The sequence below is a fragment of the Mobula birostris genome, chromosome 22, assembly GCF_030028105.1.
Source record: "Mobula birostris isolate sMobBir1 chromosome 22, sMobBir1.hap1, whole genome shotgun sequence".
Lineage (NCBI taxonomy): Eukaryota > Metazoa > Chordata > Chondrichthyes > Myliobatiformes > Myliobatidae > Mobula > Mobula birostris.
In genome coordinates, this window is record NC_092391.1 from 18,556,946 (window position 1) to 18,570,402 (window position 13,457).

Sequence of the window (13,457 nt, forward strand, 5' to 3'; positions counted from 1 at the left end):
AATCGTACAAAACTATCCTAAGGGACCACAATGGAAAGAAAGGCCAGCCAATGCATATCTTAGTGTCAAAACATCCTGTTGAACGAACTCAGCAGGTCGGGCAGCACCTGTAGGGGCAAAGGGTCTCATTCCGGGCTGAGACCCTGCATCAGGGCTGCTTGACATGCTGAGTTCCTCCGGCAATTTGCTTTACTGTAGCTTTCATCAACTGCATCGCCTCATCTCTCCACCTTCTAGTGTCATGTTCGAGGCAGGAAAGTCGCCAAATGCAGAAAGACAAAGAGGGTCTCATGCCATTATATAACCATATAACAATTACAGCACGGAAACAGGCCATCTCGGCCCTTCTAGTCTGTGCCGAACTCTTACTCTCACCTAGTCCCACCGACCTGCACTCAGCCCATAACCCTCCATTCCTTTCCTGTCCATATAGCTGTCCAATTTAACCTTAAATGACATCACAAGAAGGTGCAGACCACGGTGTCCACAAACTGAGGCACAAGAGACTGCAGGTGCTGGAAACCTGCAGCACCACACAAAGGTGCTAGATGGGCTCAGCATGTCGGGTGGCATCTATGGAGGGAAATGGGAGTTGACGTTTTGGGTCGAGGCTCTTCATCTGGACGATCCGAGTCCATAAGACACAGGGGCAGAATTAGCCCATTTGGCTCATCAAGTCCGCTCCACATTTCCATCATGACTGATTTATTATCCTTCTCAACCCCATTTTCCTGCCTTCTCCCTGTAACCTAGCAACCTCCACTCTAAATACACCCAATGACTTAGCCTCCACAGCCGTTTGAAGCAATTAATTTCACAGACTCACCACCCTCTGGTTAAGAAATTCCTCCTCATCTCTGTTCTAAAAGGACATCCTTCTATTCTGAGGCTGTGCTTTCTGGTCCTAGAACCCCTCACTATAGAGAACATCCTCCACACGTCCACTCCATCTAAGTCTTTCAATATTCAATAGGTTTAAATGAGACCCCCCCCCCCCAACCTCATTCTTCTAAACTCCGGTGAGTATAGGCCCAGAGCCATCAAACACTCCTCATACCTTAACCCTTTCATTCCCGGGATCATTCTAGTGAACCTCCTCTGGAGCCTCTCCAATGCCCACACATCTTTTCTTAGTTAAGGGGTCCAAAAAAGAGTCCTGGTGAAGGGTCCTGCCCAAGTCCCTCCATAGAAACTGCCTGACCCACCGAACTCCTCTCGTGCCTTTGTGGGTTATTTTTCACAGAAAGTAACACGCACAAAGGCACCAGAGATGACTTTTCATTCCATCCAATTAAAGTGAAAAAATGTGACATATTTCTGACAGGAGAAAACCTGCAGATACTGGAAATCCGAGCAACACACACACACACACACACACACACACACACACAAAATGCCGGAGGAACTCAGCAGGCCAGGCAGCATCCATGGAAAAGAGTATAATCGACGTTTTGGGCCGAAACCCTTCAGCAGGACATATTTCTGATTTTGATTCAAGCATATTCATCTTTGCTTGAGACATCTATAAACCATGCTTCAATCTGTGCATGTGTAGTTCAGAAAGACTTTTAAAGTGGGCACGAGTATCTTCATTCAGGCTACTGTTGGAGCACAAAGGCACTATTTTAAGGAAAGTCTTTTAAAATGCATCTTCTGTCAATGGTTCTGCCACTGGAGGGAAAAAAAAGAAAGAAATAGAAACACAGTTACTTTGATACAATCTTCATTCAATGCAACATGTCAAATCACAACAGGGTTGTCAGGGCCTTCAAAGAAAAAAATATAGATTTAAAATAAAAATTAAAACAATTCACACTGACTGCCTCGGGGAGAAGTATCTTGGAGACCTGAAATAGCAGCCTTCCACACAGACACCAGCAAGCATCAATTTCATCACAAATCACCCTGGGAGGGTGACAGCTGTAGTAGAAGAAATTACCAGAGAGGTAATTCTGACACATAGGAACCTGCCAGTTATTACTTTGGTAATGATGGTAATTATACTGCTGACGGTTACGCTGCAGTAATAGCCAAAACAAGAAATGAATCACCAGCCTCAGTTTGAGGCTCGACGCGTCCATCAAATGAGTCGGGTTTAGAGAGTTTCTATCTGATTAATCCCGTTGTGATATGATAATCCCACTGGAGCTTCTTGGACTCTTCTTACGTTACTTGCTCTTACTTTAAGCGTGCAAAATGTTTATGTTCTTCTGCCAGTGTCTCTCCATGCTCGCCCTACCTACTATGGATGGGCGTTTTAGTATTCGCTCTGCTGCTGGCTGTGTGTGCGCCTTCGCTCCTCCGCCGCTGGAAGTTAGTGACCTTACCCGTGTCATCTCGACAGACCGGGTAACGATGCGATGGGCAGCGTTGGCCAGCCTTGGGGCACGAAGGACCACGAACGAGAGGGCGTAAACTTGGAGTCGTCATCAGGAAGAGTCTGTGCGCCCTTTGCTCTGCCATCTGGGAAGGAGGATCAAAGCTGATGTATTAACTTTCCAGAGGGATTTGGAAATACCCTCGGTGGAGAAAATGCTCAGAATTGCAAGCCTCTCCTCTCTAGTCCGGGGGGCACTGAAGGCAATTACTGAGTTTCTGCTGTTACTCCAGTTCACTGAGACCAGCCTGGAATGTCCCCAGTCCATCTAAATCATCACAATACCCAGCATGGTTTCAGCCACTGACGACTCGTTAGTTGCACTAAGTACAGGGTGTGCTTACTACTATACATTGCCAATTGCTCTCTCAAAAATACACTCGGTGGCCACTTTATTAGGTACCACCGGCACCAAATAAAGTGGCCACTGAGAGTATGTTTGTGGTCTTCTGCTGCTGTAGCCCATCCACTTCAAGGTTCGACGTGTGGTGCGTTCAGAGATGCTCTTCTGCCCACCACTGTTGTAACACGTGGTTATTTGAGTTTCCGTTGTCTTCCTGTCGGCTTGAACCAGTCTGGTCATTCTCCTCTGACCTCTCTCATTAACAAGGCTTTTCCTTTCCCCATAGAATTGTCACTCACTGGATTTTTTTTTGTTTCTCACACCATTCTCTGTCTGCTCTAGAGACTACTGTGTGTTAAAATCTGAGGGCATCAGCAGTTTCTGAGATACTCAAACCACCCCGTCTGGCACCAACAATCATTCCATGATCAAAGCCATTTCTTCCCCATTCTGATGTTCGGTCTGAACAACAACTGAACCTCTTGACCATGTCTACGTGCTTTTATGCATTGCATTGCTGCCACATGATTGGCTGATTAGATATTTGTATTAACTTACTGGTGTACATAATAAAGTGGCCACTGAGTATACATTGCCACTTCCTCTCACAAAAAAATACCTTAGATGCATTCTCAAATAATAAATGCAAAGATTGTCATTCACTCTAAACAAGGGCTTGTCATTTGCGTTGGGAATTATGCCCTCAAGTCAGCACCAGTACTGGATCTTTCTGCTTGATGGCCTGATCATTTGGCCAACAAGATGACTGTTTAGCCACTAATCCACTGCAAGGAGAGACAGATGATTCTGAAGCCTTCTGGATCTGAGAAGGAAGCCAGGTTGACTCGCTATTATTATCCTCTGGCTTTGTAAAGACTCTTGTGCTCTGTATTGAGGAAAAGGTTAAAACATTTAGCTGAAGCACATCATTCCATGAAGTTTAGCATAGCCTGCAACCTATTGTGTTGTCTGTCTGAAAAGTTTAATTTTTAAAAGAATGTACTTCCAACACAGTAAGTTTTAGATTCTTAAAAGGATTTTTTTTTTGGAAAAATGTTATTTAGGTAGAAGTCATCAATACAGTGTTATTGTCCAATTCTTCCATTAATGGTAGGAGATCTTTCCATTGGAGTCAGGAATCGATTAGAATATATACAATTCACAAAAGCCTCATTCAGGGCAAGGCCAGCACACTCACACAGTTCAGTCGCCTATTTGACTCTTTAAAAGAGATGAGCATTAACCCCTTTGCCTAACACATTTCCTTCTGTTGAAAGGCGTTCAATGCAGCCCTCGGCCCAGCCTTAGGTGATGTTATGTTGAAGTCTTTTGACATTCAATCGAGGTTTATTTGAAAATCCTTGTAAAATTATCAAAATGAACAGATTACCTTCCCTGTTCTGCTTTCTCCTTTTATCTCCCTTGGAATGTCATTCTAATTACGCAGGTGAGGACTAAATGAATCGACCAGTTTGTAGGGGCTTTGTTGTGCCTGAAAAGGATAGAAACAAGGTTAAATATAAGAGTCCGTCCATCATAAAGCAGCGGTTTTGACAGTAGATCCCAGATACAGCTTTTCCCCCACGGTCACAGTCCGCTGTGTGCTCGCACAAGGCGAATGGAGGGAGGAACGAGTTATAATGTACAGAGGCATTTTCAGCTCTGGGGTTGAAGGTTCAAGTCCCACTTCAGAGACTGGACCACATTACCTGGCACTCCAGTGGAGTGATGAGGGAATATTACACTGGTGGAGGTGATGCCTTCTAAACAGGGGAGTCCATTTACCTTCTCCGGCGGATATGAAATGTACAATCAGCCTTTGGAAATAACAGTCGCCTGTATACCATGTTCTATAGGATTGCTTTTATTGTTATATTTATTGGGTTTTGTTCAAAGTTGAAAGCAAATTCTATTATCAGAATACATATTATTCGCCACATACAGCCCTGAGATTTGTTTTCCTGAATCTGTGGCATACTCAGCAAATCTATAGAATAGTAACTATAGCAGGGTCAATGAAAGATCTACCAGAGTGCAGGAGACTACGAACGGTGCAAATGCAAATATAAATAAATAGCAATAAATAACGAGAACATGAAATAACAAGTTAAAGAGTCCTTAGGGTTCTTGTTGTGTTCTTTATGCTGCATTGGATCAGAGGGAACAACCATTTTGTTCCCCTTTAAAGTGCTGTACTGAAGAATGACATTAAACTATCTTGAATCTTGAATCATAGTGATTTTTTTTCATTGAAGGGGAATGCCTCCCATGTATCCTGCCCAATATTTATCCCCAGCCAACATTCCAAACGAGAACATTGGGCTGTTTTCAGGAAAAGGGGAAGTACAACGAGATCTAGGTGTTCTTGCACATCAGTCACTGAAAGTAAGCATGCAAGTACAGCAGGCAGTGAAGAAAGCTAATGGCATGCTGGCCTTCATAACAAGCGGAATTGAGTATAAGAGCAAAGAGGTCCTTCTGCAGTTGTACAGGGCCCTGGTGAGACCACACCTGGAGTACTGTGTGCAGTTTTGGCCTCCAAATTTGAGGAAGGACATTCTTGCTATTGAGGGAGTGCAGCGTAGGTTCACAAGGTTAATTCCCGGGATGGCGGGACTGTCATATGTCGAAAGATTGGAGCGACTGGGCTTGTATACTCTGGAATTTAGAAGGATGAGAGGGGATCTGATTGAAACATATAAGATTATTAAGGGATTGGACACGCTGCAGGCAGGAAGCATGTACCGCTGATGGGTGAGTCCAGAACCAGAGGCCACAGTTTAAGAATAAGGGGTAGGCCATTTAGAACAGAGTTGAGGAAAAGCTTTCACCCAGAGAGTGGTGGATATGTGGAATGCTCTGCCCCAGAAGGCTGTGGAGGCCAAGTCTCTGAATATTTTCAAGAAAGAGATGGATAGAGCTCTTAAAGATAGCAAAATCAAAGGTCATGAGGATAAGGCAGGAACTGGATACTGATAGTGGATGATCAGCCATGATCACAGTGAATGGCGGTGCTGGCTCGAAGCACCTATTGTCTATTGTCTATTGTTGCTGTGGGAGTTTGCCAGTTTATGACAGAAAATTCGAGGATCAGTCCAGGAGGTGAGAAAGCAGTGGCAAGAAGGCTGAGGCTGAAGGGAAAGGTGCTGAAGTGTCACACGGTTCCTGCAGCCTGTGGGAGGTGCGGTATTGTAGCAGTTAGTGCAATTGCTTTACAGCACCAGCGATCACCGGCTGGAGTTCGATTCCCGCCACTGTCTGTAAGGAGTTAATACGTTCTTTCTGTGACCACGTGGGTTGCTCCCATTTCCTCTCACATTCCACAGATGTACAATACTGTGCTAAAGTCTTAGGCACCCTGGCTACATATTTGTCAATGTGGAGCGCTGAGCGAGTTCGTAAATCTGGCGGGAACAAAGGATGTTGGGAATGGCGAGCGTGGAGCGCTGCAGGGTGGCGTGGATGCAGATGCACCTTGCCCTGAGACAGCAGAAAAGGTCATTTAATTCCAAACAAATGGGTTCTTGATCATTACAGAATGTCTCTGGTGCTTCCCACTCCCTCCCCTCTCCCTTCCCCTTTATTGTGATGCCACTCTGAGTGAGCTGCAAATGGAGATGAAGTTCATGGCTGCACAATCTCCAAGGCCTTGCACAAAAAGAGTATGTATGGAAGAGAGGTGAGGAAGAAGCCCTGGGAAGGTCCACACCTTCTAAAGTGGAACATTTTGGCCTCAACACCAAGCAGTACATCTGGCATAAGTTTAATACTGCACATCAGCCAGGTAACATTACCCCTACTGTAGAGTCAGGTGGAGGTAGCATCACGCTATGGGGATGCTTTTCAGCAGCAGGGACTGGAAATCTGGTCAGGATTGATGGAAAGATGAATACTACTGAATTCAGAGAGATCCTAGATAAAACCTGCTCGCCTCTGCCTGAAAGCTTAAACTGGAGGGGAAGTTTGTCTTTCAGCAGTACAACGACCCAAAGCACACTACCAGAGCGACCATGGAATGGCTTCAAATGAAGAAAATTTATGTTGTTGAGTGGCCCAGTCGGAGACCGGGCCTTAACTCAATTGAACATCTCTGCCAAGACCTCGAGATTGCTGTCCACCGCTGCCTCCCCAATGAACCTGGTACTGCTTGAGCAGTTTTGCAAAGAAGAGTGGGCAAATCACACTCCACCACATTGTGCAAGGCTAGTAGAGACTTATCCAAGCCGACTACAGGCTGTAATAGCTGCAGGACGTGGCTCAGCTAAGAACTGAACAAAGGGGGTTGAATACTTTTCAACTGCTGACATTACAGTTTTGGAATTTCTAGTTTTTCATACTTTACAATTTCCCCTCTATTTTGGGCTCTATGGTGAATAAAGGAGCATGTTTCACAAATAAAAATTCTCAGTTAAATTGCTCCAAATCCCTGGATGTAATACTCATTTATGTGAACAAAGGGTTGGGAGCTGAATACTTGTACTGTATAAAGAGTAAGAGAGACAACAGTAGGTATTGGATGGCTGGAAAATGATGCTGGAGAGGTAGCAATCTGGGGCAAAGAGATGTAGTATAAACTTAATCAGTCTTCACTGAGGAAGACATGAGCAGCATGCCAGAAATTCAAGTGTGTCAGGGGCAGAAGTGGGTGCACTTGCCATTACTATAGAGAAGGTGCTTGAGATCCTGTAAGGTCTGAAGGAGGTAGCTGAAGAGATCATGGAGGCATTAGTAATGATCTTTCAAGAATATCTAGATTTTGGAATGGTTCCAGAGGACTGGAGAATTGCAAATGTCACTCCACTCTTTAAGAAGGGAGGGAGACAGAAATAAGGAAATTATAGGCCAGTTAGCCTGACTTCAGCGGTTCTGCAAAAGTCTCAGGCACCTTAGCTATATACATATGTGCCCAAGACTTCTGCACAGTATAGGTTAGGTTAGGGTTAGTAAATTGTAGGATGGCTATGTTGGTGCCAGAAGCATGGGGACATTTGCAGGCTGCCCCCAGTTCAATCCTTGGACCGTGCTGGTCGTATTTATAAAAAATGCATGGCACAGTGTTTCGATGTTTTGATGTACACGTGATAAATAAAGCAAATCTTTTTACCTTTAAACGCTGTCGTTTCATGATGGAAAATTCATGGACCAGTCCAGGATGAGCCATAGAGGCATAGAGCACTATGGGACTGAAACAGGCTATTTGGCCCCTCTAGTCTGTGTTGAGAATGATGGGAAGGGTGTTAAAGGGTCACATGGTGCAGTGCAGGGCTGTAATCTCTCAAGGAGGTTTAATTGCATGGTACAGATCAACAAGCCAGTGCAGTGATGGTCAGTCCTGAGTAGGAGAGTCAGATCCTGTCCGAGGTGTAAAACTGATGTTTTGTTCCTTTTGGTAATTCAGGTGGGAAGAGGGGAGAATTAAAGTCAGCAGAGGAGGAGGAATGGGATCCCACCTGATGACGTGGACAACATTCACGTATTCAAGCCAAGCATAAATCGCAAATTATATAAAAGTTACTGGACGAAGGGGAGCAGAAGGAGAGGGGTATAGCTCGGCTCTTTACCTCTTTCCTGAGAGGGTCAGTATTGACATCGTAGTACCTGAGCTCTGAACCTGCCACAGGGTATTTCAGATCGGTCAGCTCATGCAGTGGAATGGTGAGACCAGAACTCCGGTCCGGGGCGAGGAGGTCTAATTCAGGATGGCACCTGCGCATTTTCCCTCTTTCTACGCCCAGTAACAAGAAGTTGGGGAAAAAATGCTTCTGTTCCCTGTCTTCAGTGATCACTGAAAGTGGCTCCTTTGGAACCAGCACTCTGGCATCTTGAGAGGCAGCAGCTCCAGAAAAAGGCCGAAGAAAATCGACTTATGAATCGGTTATGGGGGATTGATCAAACGGACCCTACAATTCATGTTCTCAGTATCACTTATTTTTTTATTTGCACAGTTTGTCTTGTTTTTGCTCATTGGTTGTGTGTCAGTCTTAAGAACATAAGAAATAGGAGCAGGAGTAGGCAATTTGGCCCATCGAGCCTACTCCACCATTCAATAAGATCATGGCTGATCTGGGCATGGACTCATTTCCATCTACCTGCCTTTTCCCCATAATCCTTAATTCCCTTAGTATTCAAAATTCTATCCAACCTTGTCTTAAATATACTTACTGAGGTAGCCTCCACTGCTTCATGGGGCAGAGAATTCCACAGATTCACCATCCTCTGGGAAAAGCAGTTCCTCCTCATATCCATCCTAAACTTACTCCCCCGAATCTTGAGGCTATGTCCCCTAGTTCTAGTCTCACCTACCACTGGAAACAACTTTCCTGCCTGTATCTTGCCTATTCCTTTCATAATTTTATATGTTTCTATAAAATCTCCTCTCATACTTCTGAATTCCAGCAAGTACAGTCCCAGGCGACTCAATCTCTCCTCATGGTCCAACCAGTAAACACCCGCTAAAATTTCATCTCAGGTTAGGATATGGTGACGTATACTTTGATAATAAATTTACTCTGACCTTGACTTTGAAAACATCAGAATAGGCCACTCAGCCCCTTGAATCGGTTCCTCTCTTTCGGTATTGGAATTTGTTTATTATAGTCAGACGTACCAAGATACTGTGAAAAGTTTGTCTTGCATGTTGTTTACACAGATCAAGTTATTACACACAGTGCATTGAACAAGGTAAAATAATAACAATGCAGAATAAAGTGCAACAGCTCTGGACAGAGTGCAGTGCAGGTCAACAATAAAGTGCAAGATCACAGTGAGGTAGATTAACCAATTTGCCCCCGGGATCAATAAAGTATGACTATGACTATGGTGAGGTTGAGGAACCAACTTTGCCTGTAATGTATCTTGCTTTCCTTCATGCTCCTGCCTCACAGTGGAAGCTGTCAATCTCAGAGTGGCATTACCTGAGTTTACACCTTCTGCTTTGCTGGACAAGAGCTTTGCAACTTTTATCATCTGAGGAGTGAATAAAACTCCCTAAATTCTCTCCTGAGTGGCCAAGTCTGATTTTAAGATTCTCTCCCTAAACTAATCCTGCACTTAGGAAAGGGGACGGGAGTTTTGATTGCAGGTAATCTCACCCTGGGAAGATCAGTTAAGCTCTGTTATTGTGCGTTCCAAGGCTGACCACTCGGTTAGCTTTTTGGCTCGCTACCTGAGAAAGGTTCTCCCTGAGGTCCTGCAGCTTGACACTGCCCTGACCAAACTTGGCAATTTTCAGCCACAGGGTTACAGAGGTCATCACGGTGTCATTATCCTAAATCTGTTCTTCGTGGCTTCCATATCAGGGGACAGCGCAGGGACATGAATAGTCAGTGGTGTTGGGTTTCGAGAGTCCACAGCAGTCACCTGTTGCTCCTCTCCCTGCGGCCCTCAAACGTAACTGCAACTAATTCACCTTTCCCTTTTTGTATTGTTGAATTCAGTCCTTCAAACTGGCCCTCCTTGGAAAAGTAAGCGCTCGAGTGGCCAGCAGGTCACTGACCATTACTTTATGACCATATGGGGCTGCTCTTTTAGACTCCTGTTTTGTTCTCTGATTTTTTTTCCCCAGTTTGCATTACCATATCAGTCTCGACTATCTATTGCCTCAGGGTGATTTTTTCGCCCTCTCAGTTCTCTGATCCAGGTTAAATAGGGTCTAATCTTCAGTCAGTATATCAGGGAAAATATAATGTTACCAGTTGATCCACAATGAAGATAAGTTACAAAAATAGATGCAACAGGGAGCAGCTTAGCCATTTTCTAATTAAAACGGTCTCCCTGAGACCAGGTGCTCATTGATAGGTTATTAATACGATAATTTTTTCAGATGCAATTATTTCTTTCCAGTGCATTACAAAGACCTGGATGGCACAAAACTCCTTTGTAGGCTGTAATGTGCAGAGGATCTTAAATTTAATGGCCAATGTGAGGTTAACAAGATATACACTCAGTGGTCACTATATTAGGTACTTCCAGTACCTCATAAAACGGCCACTGAGTGTATGTTCGTGGTTTTCTGCTGCTGCAGTCCATCCACTTCAAGGTTTGATGTGTTGTGCGTTCAGGAATGCTCTTCTGCACACCGCTGTTGTAACGCGTGGTTTTTGAGCGACTGTTGCCGTCCTGTCAGCTTGAACCAGTCTGGCCGTTCTCCTCTGACCTCTCTCAATTTGCCCACAGAACTGCTGCCCACTGGCTGTTTTTTGTTTCTCTCTTCATTCTCGGTAAACTCCAGAGCAGGGGGTTCCCAACCTTCTTTAATGCCATGGACCCCGACTATTAACCGAGGAGTCCATGGACCCCAGGTTAAGAACCCTTGCCCTAGACACTGTTAAGTGTGAACATCCAAGGATATCAGCAGTTTATGACATACTCAAAACACCCCATCTGCAATCAACAACCATTCCACAGTCAAAGTCACTTAGATCACATTTCTTCCCCATTCTGATGTTTGGTCTGAACAACAACTGAACCTCTTGACCACGTCTGCATGCTTTTATGCATTGAGTTGCTGCGACATGACTGGCTGATTAGATACAAACAGGTGTACAGGTATACCTAATAAAGTGGCCGTTAAGTGTACACTCTCTGTCCAATTGTTACTAATGTCCATATTGTCACCAGTTCATGTGATTAATGAGACTATCATTGAAGTGATAAAGAAATGGACGAGTATTGGTAGAATTTGATGAAGATATAATTTGTTGCATTCATGACATGGCCACCAGGAAGTCCTCTGAATGGATGGAATCAAGATGCCTGGTGCTTGGACACCTTCAGGCCATCGTAAGAGGTGGTCATTTCCATTCTGATTATTAAACATGTCTCCTGTTGGTTGGCTGGTCCGCCAGGCTGGGTGGTAACAAACAAAGGGGGTTCTGATGACCCCTAGTGCCATTTTAAGAGGAAGCGTGCAGGTGATGTGTTGACTGGCAACTTTTGAGCTGTTTTTCTGGAACAGGGATGAGAAAGAATTCTCCATGCCCCGAAGTCTGATCTGCACTGTGCAAGTCACTGGCTGCTCCTCTTTGACCCCTTCCGTTACCCCCAAACAAGGGTTCATCTCGCTTCAGGGCCACCATCTCTGGACCACATCAGTTCTGGGACAGCTGCTCCCAGGTACTTACTTTGAGATGTCCTGTGGCTGCATTGAGTTAGTGCTTAAACAAGGCCCCATCCTCTGAACAACAGGACTTGTCCTAAAGATTCAAATTTGCCCAGATGGTACGTAACTCCAGGCTGTTTTATGTGCAGGCCAGTGTCCAACTCTTCCAATTTGGGAAGTTAAGCCAGGGAAGCACTTGCAGGGTCCTGGAGGTGGCCTGTGTTTGTGAGAGTGTGAAAGGAGCTTGTTTTGCTGTTGTTATCCTGTTTCGTTCTGTTGTTGCTGTTGCTGCTTGGGTGTTGTTGCGCTCAACACTGTGGGCATACTATGTTGGCATCAGAATGCGTGGCGACACTTGTGGGCTGTCCCCAGCACGTCCTTAAGCGTGTTGGTTGTTGATGTAAATGAGGGTCGGAGTGTAGTTCACTGACAATGGTGACAGGAGCAGAGAAGGTTGTCACTCTTCCCTTCATTAGTTGGGTGTTGAGTTGGGGATATCATGTTGTGGCTCAGTAGGACGTTGGTGAAACCACTCCTGGAACACTGTGTGTAGTTCTGATCACCAGGCTACAGGAGGCTGGAGAAAGCACAGAAAACTTCCACAAGGGCGCCGTTGGTGCTGGAGGGATCGAGTTACGAGGCGAGACTGGTTTGGCTGTGATGGTTTTCCCTGCAGTGAAGGAGGTTGAGAGGTAACCTAATGTGCAGGTTCATAAAATCAGGAAGGGCCAAGTTAAGGTGACTGGTCAGTCTTCTTTTCCCGAGGGAGAAAGGAGTTTTAGGAACAGCCTCTTCCCCTCTGCCATCAGATTTCTGAACAGTTCATGAATCTATGAAAGCTACCTCATAATTTTGCTCTCCTTTTGCACTAATTGTAATTTATAGTAATTTTTATGTACTTAAGCAAAAAAAAACCTGATTTCCAGACTGATGTCAGTGATAATAAACCTGATTGTGATTTTGGACAGGGGAATCTAAAACCGAGGAGCGGAGGCTTAGGACAGAGCGAAAAAATTTAAATGGAACCTGAAGGACAAGTATTCATAGAGGGATGTGGGTGTAGGGAATGAACTGCCAGAGCGGAAGTTGTAGAAGCAGGTACAGTTACAACATACAAAGTTCAAAGTAAATTTATTATCAAAGTATGTCACCATATACAATCCCGACATTCATTTTCCTGCAGGTATATTCAGCTAATCTATAAAATAGTGTTGCCACACATTCTGATGCCAACATAGTATGCATAGGAGGAGGAGGAGAAGATGATGGCGCGATGCAGCGCGCGCCGCCTCTCCGATGTTGATATTTGTTATTTGTCAAGTAGGATACCATGCACAATTCTGATTTGATGGAGGCAGACGTGAGAGCACGGAGGAACATCTGGTGAAACTTCTGAAATGCCTGTTTCGCTGCCCCCCGCTACTGTGTGATCCGAAATCTCCAGAGGGGAAGGCCCTGACTCCTTGGCTTTGCTTGTTGCTTGGCGGCCGGGGCGGGGTCAAAACGCTTGGCAGAGATGGTGCTCAGTGCTCGGTGTTGGAGGCTCGAAGATTTCGTACGGACTGTGGTCGGGTGCTTCCAGGACGCTGCATCGGCAAGTTTGCAGCGCTGGAAGCTCATGGCAGGGAGAGGTTTTT